This window comes from Pagrus major, chromosome 13, assembly GCF_040436345.1.
Source record: "Pagrus major chromosome 13, Pma_NU_1.0".
NCBI classification, from domain to species: Eukaryota; Metazoa; Chordata; class Actinopteri; order Spariformes; family Sparidae; genus Pagrus; species Pagrus major.
In genome coordinates, this window is record NC_133227.1 from 20,896,614 (window position 1) to 20,915,430 (window position 18,817).

Below are 18,817 nucleotides of genomic sequence, written 5' to 3' on the forward strand. Positions count from 1 at the left end.
CTGGAAATCAGATGGAGAGTCCAACATGTGATGGTCTGTTGAAGGTCGATGGGAGTTTATGGGACCTCCAGCGCACAGGCAGACAAATGAGATTTACGTTGTTGTGGTTTTGGTGGTTCAGTTCTGGGCCAGAAAATGTGCTTTTATCACCATCTGATTCTCTGCAGTGTTCGCTGAACGTCTCTCGATGAATTTTTCTTTTATTGGAGTGATGGTAATGATTTACTGCTGTACAAATGAAAATGAACAACAATGTCATAATATAACAAACTGAGGATGTTTAAATCATGTATAGATAAAGTATATGACTTTAAATGCAAGATATTAAGAAATATGCTCATAAGAAGTGTTGACAGCTTCCAGTCATTTTTTACTTTTGCTGATTACTCTCTCCGTCTTCTATTTATTTACATTTTGTCAGAGCCTTGCTTGGCTTGTGTTCTCATTTTCCTCTTCAAAAAGAAGCCACAAGAAAACCGATCACTTTTGGAAAGATTGTGTCAGCTTATATAAGGCTCTAAATTTAGACGAGAGAAGAATTTGTTCTGCACAAACTCCCCGACATAATGAGAATTTTACATCTTTCTGGATGAGACGAGTCATCTGTCATGACAATGAAACACAGACAAGTCAATCTGGCTCTCTGTGTCAGCACAAGAGATGCTGAAACCACAATATCTTGTGTTAAAATGCAGCTGCAAGATACTGCATGTTACTCACCGTCTTCTCCAACTGGGAATATTGTCAATAAAACAAACGTAATTTTCTGGAGCGTGTTAAAAGTCGTGTTGGGATAGTAAAAAAACATAATGATATTAAGATTTGGCTTCAACATTTCTATCAGTGCAGTAAGATGCAAATATGTTTTCTGTTTTCAGTTTAAAATATCGCTAGAAGTCATCCAGCTGCAAAAAAAAGCACAATAACTGCACAATTTCTGCTTAACGAGACTAACAGAGGCGCTGCTTATTCAGCTCAATGGGCTATTATCACTCAGGCAAACAAAAATCTGGGGCAGACAGAGCCAGCTCCACAGACAGACCTAAACTCAGCTATCTATCCAGACGAGTGAATCTTCTTTGACCTCAATTTCAACTTGCAAGTCGGGGAACAACCTTGGAGCAGTAATTGCTGAGTTAGATAGACCTGACTGTAGATAACAATTCCGAAGAGGGAAAGTTTCAGTCATCAATCTACCAGCAGGAGAAATGTTGTTTTTACTTTGAAAGAACGATCCAAGAGCCAATCGTGACAGCCAAAGAAATAACAATAAAGACTCACAGTAATAGCCAGGGTTAAAACTACAAACTACAGTATATCTCTGAGCTTCAAGATGTTCTTGACTAAAATCTGCATAAAACTGTTGTAAAACAATAAGTTACCTCAAGTTAGGTAAAAATTTAAGTCTCACAGGCCTGAGCAGTGCTGAGGGTGGTGACCCACAACCTTACGGAAGTCCCAACAGTTTGTTTGAAGGCACGTTATCTAATAACGACGTTCCTTTTCTTCGTGGATTGAATGAGTTCATATTTTCACTGTATTTCTTCTTTTCTTTTTTTAGCACCTAGGCCTGCTTTATAATCAAAAAAGACATAGAAAAATCTCACTTTCTATGATATAGGACCATAAAGTAAAGCTGATTAAATAACCAGATATCTTGATACTGCTGCCTTCCTGACTTCCTGACTCAGGTCTGTCTGGATGCTCATTGATCGCAGCTTCAACCTGCAGGTCACAAATGACCTTGAACCCTGCAGACGCCGCACCACACATCATCACCAACCTGCAGTCTGGCCTTGAACGGAGCTCACGCTAAGCATCATCACACCTCATCAACTCACAACCTCAGCTAGCTCTTAACAGAATCGCAGCCAACCCAAACTAATCCTTGATCTCTCACTGGCCTTCCATAAATATCCTCTGAAAAATTTCAAGTGTGTCCTGTAAAAGGGGCCCACCTTCATCGCATTTGACAAATTATATCCTGAAGTGAAGTATAAACCTGACAGTCAAAACCTCTGCAAATATTAGTGTTGGTCTTCCAACGGAGCGCCCCACCCTCTGCCACCAGCATCAACCACAAGCCACCCCATAAACAGTCTGTTTGCTATAATTTCCTGCAGAGATGGACATAAATCCCTGCCCCCCAAACTCAATCCTCTCCCACCTACGATACTCATAGCCCCCCTCCACTCTGGAGCATTAATCTCAGCTTGTCCTCCTGACCCTGAGTCCCATTAGAGCCACAGTCTGACCCTGTAAGATGTGATCCCGAGGACCAAGTAGGAGAAGAAAGATCTAAAACTAAAAATACAGTTTTCCTGAGGAAGTCAAATAAATAAATAAATAACAAGAGATTCCCTCATCCGAGAGTAATCTCTAGACCGGAGGCAGGCCAATACTCCTTCACCCCCGACAATGACACCAGACGCATGAAAACGGATAGAATAAACCAAACACGCTCTACCGCAGATTACCCCGACTAAGCCAGAGTTTGGCTGGCTTTACACCAGGAGACCCACCCCCCACACCAACCCTCCATATGTGTGTGGGTGAGTGTGCGCACAAAATGTGTGAGGGTGTGATAAAGAGCAAGAAATAAAGGGATGAGAGAGCGGCAACCTGCGGATTAAATATTCTTAGCAGGGGGTTATTTTTGGAGCAGGATGGGAGCTGAACCCAGACACGCACACTGCTAAACCCACACACACACACACACACTCCCTCGCTCTCCATGCCAGTGGACTGTGGTTTGTTTGGGTTGGCTCTCGGCAGCAGCAGAGACGAGTCTTCCCCTCAGCCCACCCCTGCACGTGCTCCGTCTCTTACACTCCCACACACACACATAGAGAGCGAGTTAAACATCAAATATGGGGTTAACATCGATGTGGGGTAAAGTGGGGCGGTGTGGCATCAACACTTTTTAAATTATCTTTATTATATGTATAATAGGTTGTGACTGGAGGGCTGCCAGTTCAAATCCCTCAACCCGCTGGGAAAATCTAGGTGGCGGAAGTTGAGCAGTAGCACGCTTCCTATTCCCAACAAACACTGTTGAAGGGCTGCATGGAAAAGGAAGAAGTACAACATAATGAAGCAGAGCTGGTTCTCCAACTTTAGGGAATGTAAAAGTAAAACCAGAACATTATTGGATGACTTGAATGAAACGCACACAGTTAAACCAGGTTTCTATGTTGGTCTTCGTTAGCAGATCATTCATTGCAAATGATTCCACAACTGGCGAGTTTCTCAGCTGTTACATATGTAGAGATGTATGGGAACAGTTGCCTGAGACTCGAAAATCTACTTTTCTCACAAATAGGGCCTTTAAGAGCCACCCAGGTAGATCAAATCCAAATTCCAACTTTTTTATTTTTTTCCATGTAAAAATGAAACAGAAGCAAAACATCCTTCTCTTCATAATTTCTTTATTTGCGATGCATTGTTTTACGTTTTATTTCACGTGGCTTCATCACTACAAGTGACTTAATCATGCCCATCTGGCAAGGCAATGTATTTAGTCCATGGCACCCCAAAAAAAAAAAGTTAAGGCACTAATCCTCAATGTCTTCTATCAAGTTGCACGTCCATATCTCAGTTAAGTTGGGTCCATTTCACTGCCTTGAAATCTGACACTTTAAACCTTCTTCCACTGACTTTGCATGCATGTCAACCACCTCCAGATTTTTTTCAGTATATATTTTGAACATACAGTAGGACTTATCCGATGTATAGCATAGCGTGGTTTATCTGTTTAGAGGCAAACAGGTCAACCATACCGTCCCTCAGCTCTCTTACTATAAGTCTTTATTTACTTGCTCTCCTTTGTTGCTGCAGCTTCCATCTCTCTACCTCCACGTCTCCGACTGCTGACTCTCCACTACATAGGGCAGCAGTAGTTAGAGAAAGGGCCCGCCTCAGCTCGGGTCACTGCGTTGTGTTCAATAATTCAGTGCATCCGTGCCTTTTTGAGATCATTTTGCATTTCCACCACAGCTTCCCATGCAGTACATTACCATAACATAAACAGAAAGGCTCTGGCTGGGGGAGCTCACACATCAGCTTGTACCGTTTACTTGTTTGGACTTTACAATATGTGCGTGTCATAGTCAGAAATTCTATCAACAGTTAAACATTTTACCGACTGCTCGTAGTCACAGCATTACACTAGCCCACTGTGTTTGTTTGGTACTGATGCCCGGCATGATTACTTCACCACAGCGCAGCGGGGGTTCGCCTGACGTCTCGTCATTATAAAAATAACACAACCTCTGATAAAACGCATCATAAGGCCTGGCCAGCGAGCCGTCACGTCTGCTGAAACAATGGGAGTGATGGAGAGAGTTAGAGGCTCCTGCACTTCATTTAACACGCACTCCCTCACTCGTCCGCCACGCCATTTCCAATAACGGCCAAGTCAGGTCTCTCTGCAAGCACTTATCCCAGTTTAATAACAAGAAACAGAGTCACGTCGAGCAGGGGAACAGGATGAGAGAGGCTGCAGGAGAGGAGACGAGTACCAGGCGCTACCATGTCAGATTGACAAAAGGAAATGAGGAGGGACGGGAGGATGAGAAAAATAAGGTGAAGGAGGATGAGGTTAATATGTGCACAACTACAGCTCGGAGGAAAGGAGGAAGGAAGAGGAAGAGGAGGGGAAGGGGAAAGTAGAAGCATTGTTCTGGAAGGTCAACTGTCTCCTTCAATGCCAGTCTGAAAAACACAATTGAGAGCCTCAGAGGCTTATTCCTCTTTCATTCATGACTTATTTAAAAGTTTCCTGATTAAGCTGTGACAAAGAGGAGTAGGATGTTGACATCACATTTTACATGTTAATCATTGCCTGTTCTAACGCCATAGTTCAATTCCTTTATCAAAAATATTTATTAAGGAAGGGCTGGTGAGGGAAAATTGTGTTGTCATTTGTAACACGTTAAAATGATCTCATGCTGGTGAGAGACATAAGAAGGAAGGAAGTCACGTCTTTGCCGGTCAGGAAGATATATTAGTTGTTTCTGAGGAGATAAGGTTGAAATTCTGGCTAAAGCACTAAAATGAACAGTTCCCTGAAAATAACCTTCAAATGATCATCCAGCTTCCTGATAGGTCACATCGTGAACATGAAATGTGAGAATTTTTGCAGCATTTTCCCACAGATCATTTCTTATCTTAAAACAAAAGCCTGATTGTCCTTGATAACCATGGAAATTAATGGTGTGGGTTCACCTTTTCCTGGAAAGGCTGTACAAGAAAAAAGATGTTCGTTTCCTGGAAACAACAATGAATCAGCTGATTGTACACTTGGTAAACACATATATGTTTTTATCAATCTTCAAATGTGGAAACAAAACCTGTCTTCTTCATGCTTTAGCTTGAGCCTCACAATTTCACAGAAAATAATAGATGACAAAGACAGACTGTGTGTTAAAGGGTGTCCTGGTAGAGCAGCAGGCTGTAGGCATAAACCGCAATCTCAAAACTCATTGAGCTTAAATCGAGCATGACCCCGTGTCCCATCAGTCGTGGATACATCTGTGAATAACTGAGGAGTAAACTAATCTAGAGATGTGCTGCCTCCATTAGATGCCCAAGTCCTAAATGGTTACTAAATTATTAACAGAATTACATTTAAGCAACAAAAGTAAAAGTACTCATTATTCTCAATCATTCATTGAAAGCGCTGTAACTCTTTGTGTGGTTTAATGGGTTGTCTGTGGAGGACATAAATAGCCTAAACGGTGTTGTGAAAGTACGTTTCAAGATAATTGGAGCCCAGCGATGAGACTTGTTGATGGAGAAGGTGAAGAGGGAGAGTAAAAGAAACCAAAGTAAGACAAGAGTCAATGGACGGGCATTCGCTCAATGGAGAGCACCGGTGTTGAGTCAAAGTCTGCTCCCCTGTTGATATGTGTTCAAAGTTCTTCAGCAAGTAACAAAACCTGCCTATTTATTAATACAACCAGATGTTTAACTCTGGTTTTTCATAGCACTGAGATCAGGGTTTTGATTTTGTGTTGAACAGTAGCCATGTTGCTAACGCTGTCCTCTCTACAGCGGCGCCAACAGTGATACCGCAGGGAAACACTAGGAGGGGGGAATTTGAAGTACTGGGCTTGAATAGATGTACTTAGTTAAATTTTTCCACCAGTGACTTCAGCGTAATGTCAGGTGGCCTCTGGAAAATAAAACTTGTTTTCTCCTTTGTGCCCACAAGGAAGTGAGCTTTCACTGCACACGCTCACATCTGCAGAAACTTTAAACTGAAACCCTGCAGCTTAACACCAAGTCACAACAAAGAGGGATTGTTCCCTCCTGTATCAAAGACAATATCATCCCTCCTGGACACAACAACCTGCTTTCACCTCACAGACCTCCAGACTCTATGTTCACAGGCTGGATATTACGAACCAGCTTCTGACTTGTAACACAGGCTCTTCTTCTCCGGTTGCTCTGACTCACTTTAAGAGCTTTGAAGTGGGAGGAAAATAGCCTTTTTATCAACAACATGTGTCAGCATGTGTGTGTGTATATGTGTGTGGGTGCATTTGTGTATTTCTGCCTGATTTGAGCCACACCTGTCAGACTAAATCTCCTGTAAGTGTTCCCGGTAACAGTTCAAGAAATCAGAGCAAAGATCCTCACCTGTTGCAAGTCTGGGCACCGATACAGCGGCCTCAGGTTTTGACTCAGAGCCGCACCTTTTCTGCACCGCGGGCTCAGAGTGTCTAGTTCATTATCACACACATCTTGAATGCGGGACTGACAGCTCAACACTGCAGGCTATGGAGTGAATGATAACATTGAGTTTAAGATGCAGTTTTAAGAGGTGTCGAGGGTTCGATAAATCTCCTTGTGTAAATTCTCTTTCCTCTAGGACAGCAAAAAAATGCATTGATTATTTTTATAATCAATTGTTTATTCTAAAACATTTAGAAAAATCCTCATTACAATTACCTACAGCCCAAGGTGATGCCTTCAAATTGCTTCTTTTGTCCAACCAACAGTCTAAAATCCAAAGACACTTTATTTACCACATTTATGAAAATGACAAAGAAAAGCAGCACCCATGTCACCCAAAAAACACTGCAGAAGAGCCCTCTAGGGTGCCCTTCCTGTGCCTTTCTTGTGAGCTGGTGTCATAGCAGGTGCCCTTTTAATCTTTTTCGCCCCTCTAGCTCAAACATCCTGAGTCCACCACTGGCTCTTTTTGATAACCAGGGCATTATCGAAGCATATTTTCCTTCTCAACCATCGTAAAATTCTGCAAAGTCATGCAGCTCTTGTAAAACTTTATGAACTACAACAACATCCACGAGTGTCAATGAAAATATGGCTCATTCCCGCTAAACCAATAAGACCAAAAGTGCCTTCGATAGGTCAGATCTACAGAGAATACACACACTCAAACACACAAATGCACTCAGATAGTTTGTATGTAACCTTTGACTCTTCCAGGGGTCTACTGGCAGTCAAATTTACCAGATTTCCATTTAAATTTGCAGTAAAATCAGGTTTTATTAGATCATCTGTAAAATCCTCCATCTTGAAATAGATAACAGGCCTTCTCTGTGTCTAAGTTTGCAGTAAATTTTTCAAGTGAATCACAAACTGCTGCTGGTGGTCGATGACGGGGTGTCACATACTCAATTCTACTCTTAAAACAGCTCAAATTAAACAATTTGCATCCACAGCCACCTGTAGTAAAAGCAGCTTTTTAAACAGCTGTGAAAAGCGAAGCCGTCTCTTTTATGACCGAACGGCAGCGATCAGGTGGCCGTTTGTGGAAAGTTAAAGAGCATTCCTCAGAGTTCACTTTCCCTCCCTCTCTTCCTGCTCCAGTCCTGCTGCTTTATGATCTTAAGAGTTCAGTAATGTGATCAAATTAGTGTGCAGCCAGCAAAACTGTGCCCGTGTCCCCAAGCGTCAAATGTACTCCCGGAGTAATATTTTTCTAAAATCAATCACATATTGCCGTGTTTCCTGCTTTTACTGAACCGTTCCTGTCTTTTAGGGAGAACAAGGCAGACAGCTGCAAGTAAGAAGAAACTGAGGCTAAGCTCAAGAACATTCTTGAATCAAGTTGGTTTTCATTGGATTATACGCGACTTTAAATCACCTGAAAGGCAGGCTGCTTTATTTCTTTAAAAGGAAAGTAACCTGTTGTGACTGAGCTGTGTTTATGAATATCTTAGTCTAACTTGTTAAGATGGCTGTTGCTTCCATGCAGCTGCAAAAGGACAAAGTCCACACAGTCAGGTGGCAGACGCTGCAGTTGGGATGAAGTTACAGGTGACCTTTAGTTACACAGACATTTCATTCCCCTCACGATTACCAATGCTGGATTTCTTTTTTCCATTCCAGCTTTTCTGTCCTAACTTAATGCCTCAGTATAAATAATCTGTTACATTTTTATTACCATTTACAACTTAGGGCCCGTGTCCACGTAACGTTTTTTTCCAGACAGGAACTTCCACAAAAGAGGAAAAAAAAGTCCAGTTGTTGGGAGCAGATGCGCTTTTATCATCCTACGCGTTGTAACCTCCCATGTCCAGCGCTTTTCCGCCCGAAAGAAACATTATGTGGACACCGCCCTTGTATACGTTTTAAAAATCCATTTAGCAACGCAGTTGTTTAACCATAATCAAAATGTGTTTTGCTTATTGTAACTTCACTTGGAAGTTTGATCCAGAATGATGTCTGTGCAGAGTTTGACACTAGAAGGCTGTCTGGAGGGGAACTTTAAGACAGTCTTGGTTGTAAGGCCTCAGTTGTTAAGCTAACGATGCTGCAACATTACACAACTTTGACACTTGATAACGCTACTTGACCGAGGCCAGTGCAACAAAAGGCAACACAATCTCTTCCACAGCAGGTTAAATTTGAAACATTTCAGTACTCAGGTTATTTGGCAGAGCTTTGTGTGAAGTTTTATCACACTGTTGGTGCATTTTAGTCGAGGCGGATCTGTTCTGTAGGGATTTCACCGAACAACAAACTCGATTTTCTATTTCGATAATAATCAGCATTAATTCAAATTGTGTCAGGGTTGTGTTTAAATAGAACCGTCACTCTGGGACCGACCACAGCATGAGTCATCTGTGCATTCACGACATCTGCCGCTTCACGGTTCTGCAAATAGCCAACTAAATGTGTCAGGCATCACTCAAGGTGTTAAAGTGGTTGTGCCGAAAATTGCTAGATACACATTTGTGAATCCCACTTCCTTCTGTACAGTTTCATGTTCTCTTAAACGTTCACATTTGAATTGAAATGAATTACTCTTCTGGTGTATTAATACCTATGTCATGAGAAAACTAACAAACTGTTTTTCAGTTCTTCTTTCAGTTCCTCCGGTGAGTCATTATTCTACCTTCGTAAATCTCTAAAACGTTCCTGAACGATCTGAGATCTACAATCCTCTCATACTGACATATCACTGCAACTATTTTGGTTGCACATGCACCCAAAAATTGGCCAAGTGTGTTCAGTCGGTCACACCAATGAGTCTGATTTATCAGGTCTGATAATGCTCTATAGTATAAAGTTTTAACACCAAGTTTAAACGTTTGTATCAATGAATGTTTCTATGTTGTGAAAGTTTCGAATATTTTTAAACATCAACACTCTGATAAGTTTTTACAATTCTTGAGTAACTGAGGTTATCACAATTTCTTGTTGCGTGTGCTGTAATTTAAATGAAGAAAAACATGTATCTGCACCTTTATACTTGTTTACAATCATTTATAAAAAGTGTTAAGCATAAAAGTAAATTGCATTACTCGGCGCACCTAAATTATGTGCTGGTGCACCTACATGCCACCAGAGTAAAAAGTTAGTCTGGAGCCCTGAATATGCATGTATCTTATTTATTCAGTTTATTTCTCAGGGACAGTGCATATTAATGGACATTACTGCAAATATGCCAGAATTAGTCAAGAGGCTAGTTTTCATCTGTAGTCTGCGGACAGGTGTAAAGTTGGCAACCTAAAATCAAGAAACGATTTTAAACCAACAATCACATCTTCTAGGAGACACCTTCAGATATCTGACGACTGCCTGACAACACATGAAAAGAGTAACCTGTAGCTATATAAGCCCACCCAAGGTGTTGCATGTGCAACGCTTAAATAGTTGCAATACCAATACTTGCCCTGAAAAAAAGGAAATATGTCATCTTGTTACATCCGCATGTGTCTGTGCATGTGCATGCATCTCTGGGGCCTATAGAGAAGGTGGCATTCCGGCAAAATAAGACCCATATTGTCATGGGAGAAAAATACATGAGTAAGTAATACCACAGTGCATCGAGGGGCTGAGTCACCGTATCATTGCCGGGCAGTGTAACTAAATAAGTCCCCGAGCTAAAATATTTACCAGCTTCGGTCCAGCTGGAGTCCAGGGCCAATACTCCACATCAAACATCCAACTGATGAGATGAGGAGGCACGAAGCAGGAGACCTACGTCTGTGGTGGTTGTTGAGTTTTACCACTATGTGAATGCTGTTTCTGCCACAAATGTTTGCTTGGAAGTACATTATACAAATAACACTTGATGACCTTAATAGATTTTTAATGATGAGATTATTAAGTTCAGATGTACAAGGCGTTCCTGATGTTTTCAATTAATGCTACCTGTTGAGGAAACATAAGGAGTTTTCCCATCCTAGCTCACATGTGCACATGTATCATGCAACATGCTAATGTGCAAGAACAAAAGATCTGAAAAACACATTTTGTCCTCATGGGGTGATGCATGCTAACTCCACACGGAAAGGCCAATGCCAGTCATCTGTTAAGCTAAAATGCCAAACATCCACTGGTTACAGCTTCTTACATTTTAGGCTTTTATATCATTGTGAATTGATCATCTTTGGCCTTGGTCGACAAAACAAGAATATGAAAGACATCACCTTGGGCTCCTTTTGTTTTCAGTTCCCTTTAAATTACTTGGAAAAATAGAACTGAGCAATTCTCTACGTGCGTGAGGAGTTAAAGTGTCGACATGTGTTGCCGTATAGCGCTTTATTCTTACCAAAAAGCCCAGCATGTTGAAACAAACGATCAGTTACACAAGGGAGAAGAAATCGTTGAACGGTTCTGTTGCAAAATTCTCAATGTGGGTGTTGGTGCTCCTTCCCTATTCTTAGGGACAAATATACACAATTTTGTTTCGGAGTGATGTTAAAAGTCAGCGACTGCATTTAGGGTGTGTATGCGTGTGAGTGTGTGTGTGTGTGTGAGAGAGTGTGTGTGTCAGACAGTCTGCCACTGACAAAAGCGAGGCAACAATAGCACCAGAGCTGGGCTGAGTCGTGCCCTAATTTCCTTCTCCTCCACGCTACGTCATAGCTAGAGGAAGACCCCCAACCCCCACCGTGCTGTACTGCAGTGGCAACACACACACACACACGCACGCACACGCACACACACACGCACACGCACACGCGCACACACACATGGGAATGTACATGTTCACTGGGCACACACATGTTCTCATGAGCAGAAATGCACAGGTTTAATGGGAAACATGCATGTTTATGATCTCTGTGATGATCCAAAATATTCATAAATGCAGACAATATGCTGAAGGCGTAAACACACACACACACACACACACACACACACACACACACACACACACACACACACACACACACACACACACACACACACAGCCCCCTCTCCTCTTTGTTTCTATGTGACGTATGCACAGGAATGCCTTCAGACAGTGACACCCCGTCTCGCTTTCCTCTTTCCTCCTCCATCCTCTACCCTCATCTCTCCACAACCTAGATTACTCTCCTCCGAGCTCTTCCATAGGCGGGTAGAGAATAAGGCCATGTCGGCTTTTAAAAGCTATTGTGACAACAACACCCCCACCTCCTCTTTCTCTCACACGCACTCTTTTTCTTTTGCCCCTTGGCGGCACATACTCTCCCTTTGCTCTGGTCCTTTTAAAAAGGAGGGTTCCCTCCCTCCATCGACCATAATTGAGAATTAGTTATGGTGCGGGGTGGGTTTGTGTGTGTGTGACCCTCATCTATCAGCACAGTTGACAGTTGAGCCACCAGATGACTGCTATTACCCTTCTTATTACTCACTAACAGCACAGTGGGTGGCTGCAGAAAAACAAAGACAGAAGGTAAAGAGAGAGCAAAGGATTGCAACAGTGCGTGGTCCAACAGAGGGGATTCCCACTTCTTCTTCTTCTTCTTCCTTGGGACATTTACACACTAGTCCTCTTAGCCAGCGGCTTGTTTGTGAGGTTGCTAGGGGCAGTTAAAAGTTCAATGTGAAGTCAGAGTAAACGCCTCAAAATGAAGCCATTATCAAGACAGTGCTAATGGGTGGAGGGCTGTTTTTAAGCAGTAACAGGCTACACATGCCTGAACAACATGTGCGCTTTCAGGCTCGAGCCTTTGATATGTACTGTATTTTTTAGAACAGGACAATCAATCTCTCTGGTTTACTACATAATAGTGGTTCTTGGAGAGTAACTTCAGTTTTGGGCTATTTCTATAAAAGTTTAAATATCAACTCGCCGGCTTCCACATCCATTGTTTTATTGGTTAGATCTGGTCAATTATATAGGGCTAAAATAGTAGCTGAGAACTTTATGGTTCAGTCTGCCCATTTTTGTACAGATGAAACCAGAGTGGGACTTCTGCTTCAAGCTCTTGCTATTGATAAATTGACAAACCATTTCACGTGAACTTTGTCTTTCTTTGCTTTAAGCTCCTGTTGGTAGGATAGTTCCCTTTTGAGGCTCATTCCCAACTCGTCACATATTTATGCTTTCGGATGGCGGCCGACCCGACCTACAATCCCAAAGCGTCGAGTTGGGAAATTTAAACGTCAGTCTTTGATGAAGTTTGGAATGAGACTCAAAAATCAACTATCTTACCAACGGGAGCTTTAAATAGACCATAAGTAATTATTCAAACTAACTCAGAAGACGTCTTCCTAATGTACAGTACGAGTAGTCATCACATAGAAGTTGTCTTTTCAACATCTTCTTTATCGGCTGATGCTGATAAATCAATACATCATTATATCGGCCTATATCCACACATTTTTGCAATGATCCCACAAATGTGGTAGTTAAACTCTTATGTCAAAAATAAATAACAGAGGCAGGATATTTGACAGTTTAACAATAAACTTTATTTTCTAAAATGAACTGAAACGGTTCACTTCACTCCAAATGTAATAATTATAAATCACCCCAAATATGTGCACGCAAGTCTTCCACAAACTTCGGTCAAACATGTATGTTTCTATATAACTGTACAGTGCATCTGTATCAGTCCTCCTGACATGCTAATGCTCCATCAGTATGCATCATCTCATGAGTTCTTTGAAGTTCAGGTCACACACACTCTCAGATTACACACTGTAGGCCATATAGAGTGCACACAGAAGTCACTCAGCCATATAAATGAAGTCAAAGAACCAGCCTATATCCATATTCACGCACAAATATGCATAAGATCACACACACACACACACACACAGCAAACACCAACAGGGCACTATAACAAACCAGCTGCACTCTGAGCTTCGTCCTCTCATGTTTCAGGCCTCCACAGCCTGAAAGCTTTAATGAAATGGCTAAGATAAATGATTATTATGACAGAATGATGTTTTCACTTTTCACTGCGTGTGTGTGCTCAACAGTGGATGACAATGTGATTATTACACGTCTTAAGGAGATGACTCTCAGACTAAAACATTCCTCGCTCCAGGACGCAGCGCTGTCAAAGCAGCGGACAATGACCTCATTGTGAAAAACTAGCTCATGACAGCTGAACTGGCATGCAATGTGTACAGTTACAGGATTAATTATTGTTTTGTCACTGCAATCACAGGTTGTTCAATGGATTTTTTTTTGGGTTAAAGATCTACTGACCACGGATTACAGATGAGAAGTGTAATGTTTGCCTTTTGGTTGAACTGCTGAGGTGTTTTGAAAGCTGATTTGGGCATTTTTTTGCTCAAAAAAAGGTGTAAACACATATTCACTGTGTTAAAATATGTAAATTTTCACGTCAAAAAGTTCTTTTACCAAGATTTTTTTTTAATGAAGGTTTAAAAAGCAGCTAAAACATAATTTAATCAATTGAAACGTAAGGTAATACAGAACATTTGATATAATAATGACAATAAAACCTATTTTTATCCATACCTGTAACACAAAACGGATCTGGATGATGTTTGTGCAACATTTCATAGCAAGGTGACTCTTAAAACAGATAACAGGCAACGTACACTACTGAGCCAAGTGACGTAATCTTAAAAAATAACTCCATTACTCTTTAAACTTTCAGCTGAAAACATGGCAACATCATGTGTCGGTGTCACATAAACTGTCTAAACACGGTGTTTCGTTTCCCCTCGCAGCACCAGTGAATGCCCAGATGGTAATTAGGGTTTGTTTGGCTGATTGAACCATGTGCTGTTAGAGGTGGAGCAGAGAACCAAACATTTCTACAGTCTCCGTAATGACAAGCTACATCTGCCCTTAAATGACATCTGGCTAACACACACTTGAACTCACACACATTTGTGCATCTGTGTGCGTGCATATGCATCTGCCATCTTAGTTTGTGTACGTCTCAGAAGCACTTATCCGAGGGAGACTTTGTGGTTTTCAAAGTCTATACTGAAACAGAGTTTGTGTACGCGTGTTCAGGCATACGTCTGAATGTGTCTACATGTCTAATTGCTACATAAACCAGTCCGACACCCACAAACAGGAAGAAACTACTGTAAATGCGCTGTCGTGGTGATCGAATCTGTGTGTGAGAAACCCTCATCTATTTGAAAGATTACACTAATGAGCACTGACACGTCAAAACCTCAAACACTCATCAGACGAGAACAAGAGGACGAGAGAAGAAGAGGATTATAATGCCTGGGAAGCCTGGAGCCAACAATCACATGACTGTTGGAACTGTCATCAAAATGCAAATAACTTTTGCTTTTTTGTTTTTTATTTAAAATGATTCAAAATCTAGTCATATTTTATTTATAGTTATATTTGCTGTTAGTGTGACCAGATTATAATACGTTATACAGCGCACCACAAATGCTTTCTATGCAATTTACTACCATGCTCTTGGCACTTGGCAACATTAATTATTAAGATACCAACATTGTCAGAAATATGGTGTACAGTCTGGAGGTAGGCAATATGGATACTTGCTCAGTTGCCAGTTTATTAGGGACACCTAGCTAAAAGTAATACATTTTACTATAACAGCCAAGTGTTAAATTTTTCTTTAGTGATCTTTCCTTGTATTGATTAGTTTTTGTTAAAGAGAGGTGTTGAGTCAACTGTATGGTCATGTTTTTTTACATTATACCAAAGTCTTGCGACACGGGAGCCATCTTAGCACGGCAATTTGAGGCTACCAAGACAAGGCTCCTATCTAAATGAAAGAGGAGAGAGCCAGAACTTCACTTGTAATGGTCAGCAGACATAAAAACTGCATGTATAGAACCACCAGTCCAATCTGATAAAAGAAACTCCTGAAAAGTTCAGTGACTTTGCCCCAAAATAAGGTTTAAACTATTTTTCCCACAGGTTGTACTGGTACTGCACATTATTACGGTTTCACGACACCAGCTTCTTTTACGGTTCAATCCAGACTGCTCTGACGTGACGCCATCAGCTCATCAACCAGAGCGCAAGTTTAATGTTTACCTCTTCTTTCTTAGTAATCCTGTGCATTAGCGTGATATCCTCCTCTTCCATGCTTATTAAAAGTCTGTCTGCAGCCACACCAACTGCCGTAAAGCTCAACTGTGTGCCCACGTCAGTGCAACGTCACAACTAACTGACAAGTTGATTGTTTTAGGCAGAAAGTTTAACTCAGATTTAAACAAAAATTAAATCCAGTATTTCTATAAAGCAGTCCTGCTCATTGCATTGGAACATTGCAACAGGTAACCTTCAATAGTACACAGAAGTCTCTGATAAGTCACATTTTATTGGCTCACCAGTCTATAATCATCATCATCATCATCATCATATCGCCATTAAGTCATTACACAATACTGACAACCCAGAGAAGACAGACATGACAAGATGCTTCAGTAAATCCACAGTAGCACTGTATAAGTCCTGAGCATCATGGCCCATGTGGCTGTAAATGTTTCCCTTTCTCTTTCGGTGGTAAAATGTATGTAGTCATTAGAACAAAAACACATGTGAAAGCTGTCAAGAGACTCGGGGCCTCCTCCTCCTCCTCCAGCAGCAGCAATTAGTAACAAACGAAACATTTAGGGGCTTCCCAGGACAGTCACACATCCTCTCCCTGCCTCAGGAGGAGCAGAGGGGGCTGAGGTGCGATTTCAGATGGGGCAGAGAGATTTACAGTTCAGCTGCGTGGAGCTGTCAGGAAAGACCTGCTGCAACTGATTGATCTCACGCGCCAGCAAAAGCAAACAATACAGTGTGGTACAGGTATAAAAAGATTAACTAGGAACATTTGCTGACTCGCCCTTTGTTCGCAAGCGCCCGGCTACAATGGCACAGAACAAGCGAATGACTCCCACTCTCACCGCAACCTCAGTGAATCAGGCCCTGCTGTTTGATTTCTAGACCTCACCAACGGACAAAAGCAGAATTGTCTTTATAGCAACACATCAGCTGACAGGGCTTTGTGGTGACAGAGGGCCGAGCCGGTTTGTTTTTAAAGGTACAGCCGATAACACCGGGGTGGAAAGTTCAGGTTAAACGACAGGCTGGTCTGCCCTGGACTTTCCAGGATTTGCTTATCTGGATATGGGCAACATGGATAATACATTATGGTCCAAAACACATTATTAACTGGAGTATTGTGTGTGTGTATGTGTACAGTGCTGCACTATCCAAACACACAAAGTTGAAACAGCTGCCGCTTGTGTTAATGCAAAAGACAAAAGACCAGTAACTATATGACTTCTGATCCGTGTAGACTTAGAAGTTGTGATCTCAACTTTTAATCTTTTTGCAGCTCAACTTGCTGTGAAAGATGGTGGGAGAGAGGAGGAGGGCCGCTACTAAATGGACTTTGAGGTAAGACTGTTTTAGAGACTTCTGTTTCTGAAATCAACCTCAATCACAACATCATTTCTGATACTTGGAGACCTGGCCACTGTAGCAAGTGTCATTTTCTCAGAAGTTCATATGATATCTGACATCTCATTGCTCTTTCATGACTCAAGACTAAAAAACTGAATAAACTCTGTGTTTTCCCATGTGTTTGCTGTTGTTGCTACTCTGATGAAAACATAAAGTGATCCAGTTTTCTTTGTAACCATTGAAACCACTTGGAAACGCGAGGGTTGGGAAAGTTGTGTTTGCACTTCAAGGTTACCGTCAGGTTTTGGTTATGGGCCATTCCTCATGAGTTGACAAAAATCACCATTTGAATATTGGACGTTAATTTACATACAAATGCAAATTGGTCATGAGAATAGCTTGTGAAGAGGTAAGGCAAGCAGCAAACCCTGCCATGAAATGAACTTACTGTTCTTCGAACTGTGTGCAAGTACATGAAGACTTGACAGCCACTGAAACTGGATTTAAATCTCTTGTATTTCTTTAAACATACTTTGCCAACACAACAAAGCATAAAGCAAACCCAAAGGAAGTTTCTCTTGGCAAACTGACAATCACACGACTTCATAAGCTGATGTTGCGTATGACGCCATACATGCCTGTCTCCTAATACCACATTGGATATACACAGGTGGATACACATAAGGTAGCATTTTTTCGATAGAGTAGGCTATTGATTCAGGCTACAGTAGCACATTTTCACAAGGCAGCATAAATCATCAGGAGACTAGTCCAGACAAACTCTGGGGCCACTGGCTAATTAGCTAACAGTAGCTGGCTCCAACTAAGGAGAGCTACAAGTAGCAAAGAGCAGCAGTTGTTGGTTACTCTGGTGTTATGCCGCCCCCTTTGTTTTTGGAGCTACCTACAAATTACACCTTTGAAAGGAGCAATTGTTAGCTTAGCACCATATCTGTATTTACCACTTTGTTGGATGTCAAAGAGCAACTTGCAGTTTGACAAACTGTGACGTTTTTGGCTTTAAGCATCTGCCTTCATTTAGCAAGCTTCTGACAATGTTTCATGAGCCTGGTAACCACCAAGGAACCTAAAAATGAAGGGTCAGCACTAACTATCTCACTCTGGTGTTAATGGGTTGTGCTTGTGGTTTTCTTGCAGTTGATCTGTGAAATACTACTGAAATACAGCAGTGGCGTTAGTGCGGCAGATTGTTGCCTCCGTGGTCGCGCCAACGCTGCTGCAGTGTCTCTGGGCTTCGTAGGCAGAACAAACAGGCCGGGTGGTGGAGCAGCGGTGGCCTGTTTGCTCTGCCTAATGAGCCCGGAGACACTCCTGCAGGATGAGCGACAGAGGACGGGAATAGAGGCCGAAGAGGCCGTTGTGTTTGCTGGTGGGGCTGCGGTTTGTCGCAAGGAAAGCAGACATTTACCACAGACACTGTGTGACCTAATAAGCCACACGGCGATGGTGCAACCAAACTACACACCTGTTAAATGATTGGCTGTTTGTGGCACCTAGGGATTTGATAGGCTGTTTAAATGAGGAAGGGAGTGAGCATACGTGAGATTAGTCTGTGAAATGATTGGCTGTTCTTACTTCATCAAGGATATGTTTATTATAAGCCGGAGTATCCATTTTCTTTATGCTATCAATTAAGTGTCTATCAACGAAAACATATTGCATATATCTCATTTTCTGGAGACTGTCTTCAATATAAGTCATACAGCATCGATATGTTGGGTTTAACTG

The 18,817-nt window shown here is 41.8% G+C and overlaps 1 protein-coding gene across 1 annotated transcript in view; it reads right to left on the bottom strand.

The window, feature by feature from the left end:
• LOC141007694 (rho GTPase-activating protein 26-like) overlaps positions 1-18,817 on the bottom strand; it is a 97,565-nt gene that overhangs the window by 77,904 nt on the left and 844 nt on the right. The window lies entirely within an intron of this gene.